This window comes from Camelus bactrianus, chromosome 15, assembly GCF_048773025.1.
Source record: "Camelus bactrianus isolate YW-2024 breed Bactrian camel chromosome 15, ASM4877302v1, whole genome shotgun sequence".
NCBI classification, from domain to species: Eukaryota; Metazoa; Chordata; class Mammalia; order Artiodactyla; family Camelidae; genus Camelus; species Camelus bactrianus.
In genome coordinates this window covers 35,096,205-35,105,693 of record NC_133553.1, presented here as the reverse complement: position 1 = coordinate 35,105,693, position 9,489 = coordinate 35,096,205, and the positions used below count along the sequence as shown (strand labels likewise).

At 41.3% G+C, this 9,489-nt stretch overlaps 1 protein-coding gene across 1 annotated transcript in view; it reads left to right on the top strand.

The window, feature by feature from the left end:
• The first annotated feature begins 9,146 nt into the window (after window positions 1-9,146).
• CAPN14 (calpain 14) overlaps window positions 9,147-9,489 on the top strand; it is a 36,117-nt gene continuing 35,774 nt past the window's right edge. Inside the window, exon 1 of the mRNA XM_074378675.1 lies at window positions 9,147-9,275. The gene's annotated coding sequence lies outside the window, so the exon portion shown is untranslated. The remainder of the gene's footprint in view (window positions 9,276-9,489) is intronic.

The window sequence follows — 9,489 nt, the reverse complement described above, 5'->3', positions numbered from 1 at the left end:
AAATAAGTTCATTTGTATCCTTTTTTTAGATTCCACAAAAAAGTGATATCATATGGTATTTTTTCTTTCTCTTTCTGGCTTGCTTCACTTAGTATGACAATCTCCAGGTCCATCCATGTTGCTGCAAATGGCATTATTTTATTCTATTTTATGGCTGAGTAGTATCCTATTGTATATATTTACTACAACTTCTTTATCCAATCATGGACATTTAAGTTGCTTCCATGTCTTGGCTATTGTAAATAGTGTGTTGTGAACTTTGGGGTGCAGGTATCTTTTTGAATTAAGAGTTCCCTCCAGGTATATGCCCAGTAGTGAGATGGCGGGATCATATGGTAAGTCTATTTTTAGTTTTTTAAGGAATCTCCATATATTTTCCATAATGGCTGCACCAAACTACATTCCCACCAACAGTTTAGGAGGGTTCCATTTTCTCCACACCCTCTCCAGCATTAATCGTTTGTGGACTTTTTAACGATGGCTGTTCTGACTGGTGTGAGGTGATAACACGTAGTTTTGATTTGCATGTTCATACAGTAAAATAAATTTCACATACTAAAATACTGTACAAATGAGAAAATGAGGGGGCTGGATCTGATGCTAAAACATAGTGCTGAGTAAATGAAGCCAGAGTTAGGCTATGAAACAGAGTGTAATAAATACCACTTCTCTGAAGTTTCAAATCAAGTAGAAAACACCCCCTGTTGTTCATGGTGCACAGAAGTTTCCCAAAAGTAAGGGAATCTAAAACAATCAGGAAAATGGTATCCTCTGGGGACTAAGGGAAATGGAATTAGATGGGTACACAGGGAACTTCAACTATATTTGCAGTGTTTTATTTCTTAAATTTGACAATGAGTACTTGGCTGTTTATTTGTTATTCCCCTCATCCTGTGTAAAAAATATCTGGTCCTTGGATACACAAAATTAGAGTTTTTTTTCATAATTGTGGGTCAAGACAAACTCTTTATACCTGGCTTTTTTATTCTATTTTTCTTTCTTTTATTGAACACATGTTTAGATAATATAATGAACTCCTGGTGAATCCATCATCCAACCCAAGAACTGGAAAAATTAGCAATAATTGCATCTATCTACGTGTTCCTCTTTTATCGCGTCCCCTGCCTCCTCACCACCCCCAGAGCCAGCTGTGACCTGGAATTTATTTCCTTGGTGTTAGAATTAATGTTATCATTAATAACAGCATATTGTCGGGGTTTCCTGGTTTGGAATAAAGTATATCCTGCTGCATGTAGTCCCCTGGGACTTAATTTTTTCCCTACTCAACACAGCATTTGTTTTTAGCCCCCTCTGGCTCCCAGGTGCCTCTCTTAAACCCAGCAAGTGGCTCCTATATTCTGTCACCCTGACGGCTCCTAGTGCTTCCCAGGCAGACAACCTGCAGTAGATAGAGTCCCTGTCCCCCCACATCATTGCCAGCCTCGGGAAAGTGGCTTCGCTCTCCAAGCCTCAGCTCTGTTGTAACAGTCTTTTTTCAGCATTAATGGAGACAATGCATGGGGAGTGCTTAGTGAGCGCCTGGAACATGACAGTGCTCGGTGGACATTGTTAGCTCTTAATAGAATAATCACGATTATTTTTATTCACTACGTGGGCATGCTGTGTGTTTTGGACCTATTTAACAAGCTAGTACATCATTAGTCAGTGAGTAATGCTTTTTGGCTCATTTGTATCTTAGCTGAGAATGGCTCGTGGGCTCCAACAATCACTAACAGTGGAATGTGTGGCATTCACCCCAGGCCCTTGGGGCTGACGCTAGGAAATTGGGCTTTTCCCTTCTCTTCCCTTTTTTTCCCTTTCTCACCAAGACTGTCAAAGTCTGGCCAGAGGGAGAAGAAGATGAAAACTGCAGTGGCAACCTGGAAAAAAAAAACTCAAATCTTGACTCTAACCTGGGGAGGGTAGAGGAGTAGGGAGGGCAGTTCCGGGGGAGGGGGCAGCGTCCACAACCCTAGAGCTGGGGCCCCTACTAGCCTGGCCCTGACCAGATGAGTAAACCATCCTTGACTCATTTTGTTGAACTCCACTGAAGAGGAAAAGTGCATTAGCTGAACCAGCTCCTGTTGTTGAGAATTAGGCTAAGCTATTTAACCTCTTTTTATGTCAGCATCCTCATCTGTGAAATCAGGTCTAAGAATGACACTGCACAGCACGGTTGTGGGCATACATTGACACTGTAGTTCAAGGACCTAATCCAGTTTTATGATCTCTATATAAATATCTACCTATAGATATAATTTTATATATATATAAAACTCAGTAAACAGTAACTACTGTAACTACTAGTTCACTTCCCCCTTGAATGAATGAAAACTGAGTGCATACAAGGAAAGGGAAATCTGGAATAAAAATAAGGAGATTAAGAAATTGTACTCAGGAAGTGTATAAACAGAAAAGAAGGTGAAGTAACAGGCAGAGTCTGGTCATCCAAGGACAGCTTGCCCCCTTCATACTTACTGTCACATCTCCTTAATTGCTGGGACATGTGTCTATCATCAGACATGGCAGCTCTCATGGGCAGAAGGATGCTTCCATCCCTAAGCGTACCAGGAGCAGAGCTCACCTGATACATCCAACATCACAAGAAGGAAAGCCCACACCATGGGAGGCAGTGGTGGATGTCTGGTTTCGTTGGAATATTTGCCTGATGAGCCCCTTCAGCTCAGTTTTCAGTCTAAGAACCTCATCTCCCAAAGGCAAGGCATTTGTCACTTACAAGATGTGAGCTATAATTAGAAAACCTCCCATCACCACCTTCATTATCAGGCTTTGCTTTCATCGCACTTGTATTTCTAGAGGGTGGGCATTGCCCTTGTAGCATCTAGCCCCCACAGCAATCCTGAAAGTGAAGACAGGAATGATTCCCAGAGAGGGACACTCATGCTCAGAGAGGCTGAAAGGCATCTTCACATGGGCATCCTCAACAGAGCTGTCTATCATCCTGCTTCATTTCCCCTCAACCCACAAAAGGTGTGAGGCAGCTTACCAAAATCTCTTGAATTGTAAAAAAAAAAAAATTTAACCCTTGAGGCAGTAGATAGGAGGGAATGGGCAGGTGGCTGGTGCGATGATCATGTCAGGAAGAGATGAGCTTACCCAGGGCTCCTGAGAGGTGAGTGGCACATGTGGCTCCTAGCTTCCTGATGAAAGCAAAACCAGGAGCAAGCTCCTGGTTCTGAGCCCAGATACATCAATCCAGGACTACAAGCAGTATAGCAATGGCCTCATCCCGCTAAATAACCTCCCTTGGGTAACAGAAGTGACAAAGCAGTGATCTGCCGAATGCACAGGAATCCAAAGGGACCTTGGAACCAGCACAAGTCCTGAACATTTTTCCTGAGTGGTGAATCTTGCCTGTCTCCCCACCAAGGGAGCAACAGAGGAAACTCCCTGAGGAAGAAGGCTGAGCTCTCGTCTTTCTTAAAACTTGTCTCAGAGCTACTGAGGCCCCAGATTCAACCCATTGTGGAAGGAGCTCTTGATGAGCAGGGAGACTGGAAATGTGAATTGCCTGCAGTTGGCCAATGACTGTGAAACAACAAGACTGTGACCGTCACCAAATGTGTCCAGGCAGAAGGAGCCTGGTAAAGGCAGAAGATATGAGCAGGCTTTATTTAGTCATTTAGTCAGTCAGTTAGTTAGTTGTTTGGAGCTGTAGTCTCCAACCTTTTTTTTTTTCTTTTCAAAACAAACAACTTTTTATCGAAGTATAGTTGATTCACAATGTTGTGTTAGTTTCAGGTGTACAGCAAAGTGATTCAGTTTATATATATATAAATATATATGTATATTTTTATATAGATACTCATATATATATATATACACACACACACACATATATTCTTCTTCAAATCCTTTTCCATTAGAGGTTATTACAAGATATTGAATATAGTTCTCTGTGCTACATAGCAGGTCCTTGTTGTTTATCTGTTTTATATATAGTGGTGTGTATCTATTAATCCCGAACTCCTAATTTATCCCTCCCTGTCCTTCTCCTTTGGTAACCATAAGTTTGTTTTCTATGTCTGTGAGTCTATTTCTGGTTTGTAAATAAGTTCATTTGTATCATTTAAAAAAAATTCCACGTATAAGTGATATCATATGGTATTTTTCTTTCTCTGTCTGACTTAAGTCCCTTAATGTGATAATCTCTAGGTAATCCATGTTGCTGCAAATGGCAATATTTCATTATTTTTCATGGCTGAGTAATACTCCATTGTGTGTGTGTGTGTGTGTGTGTGTGTGTGTGTGTGTGCGCGCGCGCGTGTACATCAGAACTTGTTTAAACAGTCATCTGTCAATAGGCATTTTGGTTGCTTCCATGTCTTGGCTATTGTAAATAGTGTTGCTATGAACATTGGGGTGCATGTACCTTTTTGAATTAGAGTTCCTTATGGATATATTCCCAGGAGTGGGGTTGAAGGATCAAATGGTAAGCCTATTTTTAGTTTTTTAGGGAACCTCCATACTGTTCTCCAGAGTGGGCATTATTTAAAAATACAAAAGCAGACAACAGTGGAAGTCTGAGCCTACTGCTGTCTTTAAAAGTCTGCTACTCAGCAGCTATGTCTTGCTTTTTCTCTATTTAAAAATTATATTTATTTTTATTTTATTTAGTCTGTATTTTGCTTTTTAATTTTGATTATAACATTATTCTTTTTTACTTATTGAAGTTTAAAATTGTTTTATAGCAAAAGCTAGTGGTTTTATTCTTTATAATTTCTTCTATTGCTACACTAAATTTAGAAAGAGTTCCCCTGCTCAAGAATTTGAGTTTTATTTTGTTGAAATTGTTCTGTAGTTTGAAACTTTTATATGTAACGTTTTAATTCATTATTAGCTTTTTTTTTTAAATATAAAGTTACGTGGTGGTAGTGTATTTAAAATTATTTCCAGATTCTTTACCAGTTCTCTACTGAATAGTCTTCCATTCTCTTTTGATTTGTCAAGTCTTGTTAAAGATACGTTATTATAAATTATGGGATAATATAAGCACTATTTCTGAATTGTCTGTTCTGTTTCAGTGAGCTGTTTGTCTATTTTTAGTAAAATGCCATTTAAATTACTGTAATCTTACATCTTAATATCTGGTATGAATATTCACTTTCCCTTACTAATATATTTTAAAAAATTTCTTAGTCTCCCTTTCTTCTTGTCCTTGTTGCCTTCCTTTCCTCTCTCTCTTTCTCTCTCAATCTTTTGTTTCTTCTAATCGAAAAGTTATCATGAAAATTTGGGTGTAATTTTCTATCTTGTTTCTGTCAATATATATTTACTTATCCTCTGCTTTTATTCCTCGTCAATATTATACAATGAGTATTTCACATATCCTGGGAAACGATTCAAATAATTAAATAGAAATGAAAGCTAATATTTAATTACATGGAAATTCCATAATTTAATTAACTATATTCAATAATGGACATAGAAGTCATTGGCAGAATTATTGTCAACAGTAATAAAAGCTATCTTTCAGAATTATATATTCTGTTTCAGTGGTCATCAATGAAAGGTGAACACCTCTTTTGTATATAATTCTTCATCCACAGTTTTATTTACTTAATATATATCTTATAAATGGAATCATTTGGAACATTATTCATTCTCTTGACACTTATAACCAAATTGCTTTCAAAAGAGGTACAACTGCTTGTATCCCTATTTCAATGATGTCAGAGTTCCTAGGTTTTTTCCCCCTTTAGCAGTGTTATGTTATTATTTAAATACATTCACCAAATGTAACCAACTGAACAAAAATAAAGCAGAAAGAAACCTCAGAGAATAATAGTAGAACCCGTCAACTTATTTTATGAAGTTTTGGTGCTGCCATAACCACCAGGACCTTAAATCCCTGTCTCTAGGGCTGCCAAAAGTAACCCTTGCCAGAGCTCTAACATCTCAAGATTTTCTTGCTTTACTCTTATATTTGCAGAAAAGGGAATTGCTGTCGGGAGTGGTTCGATCTTAACCCCAAGTATTTGAGTAATTTTTCCCATTTACAATTGTGTTGAGCCCATAGCAGTTTTACTTGTTTTTTGATGTGAACTTAATTAAATAACACAGATGTTCCATGTGAGCAAGAATAAACACTTTTGAGCAGTTACTATTTACTATCCTAGGTACCTTAACTTACTCCTCTCCTGGACTTTTTCACTTCTGATTTCACTGCCTGAGATTCTGACAATCAAGGATTCATTTGGGTAATGAGTTTTCTCTTAAAAAAAAATGCAATACCTATGGTGAGAATAAGGACTTGTGAGCCATTCACACGTTAGTGAGAACAATTTCAATCAGACTGCTTTCCAGGACCCTAAAAGAATGAGAAGTTTGTTTGGAAGAAAAGGAAGGAGATACTTTAGAGAGTACCTTAAGTTTGTGGAAGGTCAGGCTTGTGTAGAGTGCTTGGATTCTTTGAAAGAGGAGGACCAGGAAGTGGGGGTACTCATGCCCAGAAGTCGGGGGAATCTCATACCCGGAGGTGGAGTGCTCGTCTTGAGAGTGCAGTAAGAAGAGACGAACTTGCCCACCTTTGACTGCTCAAGGAGTTCCCAAGCAGAGTCATAGAATGTCAAAACAGAAAGCAGAGAGCTGATGGAACACTGCTTTCCTGTTTTATGTAAGTGATTGAGTCTCAGAGGAGGCAATGACTTACTCAGCTTCACATAGTCAGTGGTAGAACCAAGGCCTGAATCCACATTTCTTGACTCTTATCCCTTCTCCAGGGCTCTGCGGCACAGCACTGGTGAGGAAGCCCTTCCCTTCTCCCCCGGCTTTGCTTCTAGGACCTCGACATCCAGCAAGTGCTCAGGTCCTGCTACCTGGAGCTTATATAAGCCACCAAAGAAGTCCTAGCAAGTCCCTCACCCCTCAAGGCTTGTTTCCATGGGAAAATGAATTCCTAGTCATAAATCAAATTTGTCAACCCACTTTTGGTCCCTAGCCCACTTCCGGGTCAGGGACTGCACCCGCTGTGCGAAGATAGGCAGACTCATCCCCAGATGGACTTGGCTTCGCTACCTTCTTCAGGTGTGTGCTGGGTGAGAAACAGAAGCCTGGGAAGGAGACACAGGGCCTCTGAAAGGCCAGCAATCTCAGGGCTGATGTGAGAGGCCAGTGAGCCTCCCTGGACATCTGTTTCCTTCACCCGGGACAATAATTCTCAAGAACCGTCAAAGGAGAACATGACCCATAGGCCTCACCCTCTCTATCTGGAAGGCTCTGCTCATCCTCTGCACAAATGATGATAAGCCCAATGACGACCATAATAAAAACGACTCTGACATAGAGTGACTCCCAGCCCTGTGCAAGCGGTGGAGAGGGTACCAAAGGAGGAGAAGCAGCCTGTAGCCAGAAGTCCCTGAAGTAATGACAAACATAAGAGAGCAGATAATGAAGGGGCAGGATGAGGAGATGAGAATGAAAAAGTCCTGTCCAGGAGACGTGCCGGGGATCAGTGGTAACAACAGTCCTCTGCACAGATGTAGATAGAGCGGTGCAGTCTTTAGAAAGCATTTTCACATACGTGACTTGATGGGAGCCTTAAGCTGGAGATGAACTGACTTTTTCAGAAAAGGAAATTGAAGTTTCCTTTATCAAAGGGGCCAAGGGTTCAAAGAGCTTTGAACTCAGGAGAAAAACTTTGGATTTGACTCAACAGTAACAGAGATGGTTACTCTGGTTGGTCAACGTGACGAAACGTTAGTGGAATATGACATCCCTGGGACTTAGCCACATCTCTGCTGTTTACTAGCTGTAGTTATCTTGGCTAAGTTACTGTTTTGGGCCTCAGTTTCCTCTTTGTAAAGGGGAGGATGATAAGAGTACTTCCTCACAAAGTTGTGAAGATTCAGAGGCTCTGCCTGCAGTGTGCTTAGCATTGCACCTGGCGTGTCGGAAGGGCTCAATAAATGCTGGTCATTGTCTTAGTCTGCTCAGCCTGCCGTAACAATATACCAGAGACTAGTGGCTTTAAACAACAGAAATTCATTTTCCCATGCTTGTGGAGGCTAGAGGTGCCAGATCAAGTTCTGGCTGGATCAGTTTCTGATGAGAGTTCTCTGCCTGGCTTGCAGATGGCTGCCTTCTCAGTGGATCCTCCTATGGCTTTCCATTAGTGCACAACGAGAGAGAGACAGGGAGTCAGAGACAGAGGGAGAGAGAGACCTCTGATGTCTCTTCTTATAAGGACACTAATCCTGTCAAATCAGGGCCCCATCATTACAAACTCATTTATTTCCTTACTCCAAATACAGATATACTGTAGAGCTAGGGCTTCAAAATAAGAATTTTGGGGAAGACACAAACATTCAATCCATAACAGCTATTATTATCAGTATTCATAAGATGAATGAGGTGATAGTTGTACAAAAAGATTGAGGTGTGAGAGATTAGAGTCAGGGCAAAAGGCCACCGCAGAGAAGCAGGTAGAAAGGGTCAGGAGGGAGAAGTTCTAGAGGTAAGGGACTCTTTAATTCCACTGCCATGTACTGAGCACCTTCTGGGTGCCAGCCACCACTCGAGGTCCCAGGGATCCAATGTGTGCAAGCCTGGAGTCAGACAAGCTAGAACTGATTTAATCCCTATGATGAAAATCTGTGAGAGTGGTGGTAGGACTGCAGGAAAAGTCTTCACAGCAGAGCAACCACATGAGTGCCAGGAAGTGTTCTGAGGGTGGAATCGCCAGTGGGGAATGTAAGGGAATAGTCAATAGAGGTGAACATTTCTAGCTTTGAGTGGTCAAAGCCATGGAGACAAAACTGGCAGAAAAGTGGGATTTGGGGTGTAGATTTGGGAAGGGAGAGAGAAAGATGTCTCAATAGCACAGAGGAATCACAAAATTCCTCCTCAGCAGGAAACATCCCTGGGAGCTGCATCAAACTCTGAAGACTATGAAAGAAAGTAATAAACACTATTTCCTGCTCTAAGTCATGTCTCCAAATACCCTCCCTAGATTGCAAGTGAGAGGATGACTAACTCTCTGTTCAAAGCATTACTGGAACAAGTTGTGTTTGTATGATGTTCTAAGGAAGGAATCGGATTAGTACAACACCATCACAAAGCCCCAGGCGCTCCCCTCCCTTTCAGAAAACACTGCGGGGAGGAGCCAGGGCCCTGGGAGGCGGGAACTCAGACTCAGCACAACACCTGAGTACAGAAAGGACCACATATAAGATGTGGTCTCGGGCAGCCGGGTTCTATCTGCATTGGGATTACAGCCTGTCCTGTTGCTCAAAGAAGCAAGATCTCCTGTACAGGTAAATTTCTTTAGATCCAAGGGTGGGTCCAGGTTAACGCAGAGCCCCAAGGGGCCTCTGCAGCATCTGGGTTCAGAAGGTGAGAGAAAGGGAGTTGCTTCTCTGGCTATGAGCTTTGCAGGTCAGAGTGTATATGGAAAGAACCCTGGAGTCTGGAGACTCGAATTTTGTTTTCAGCTGTGCGATTGCTTATCAATGTAACTTAGAACTGTAA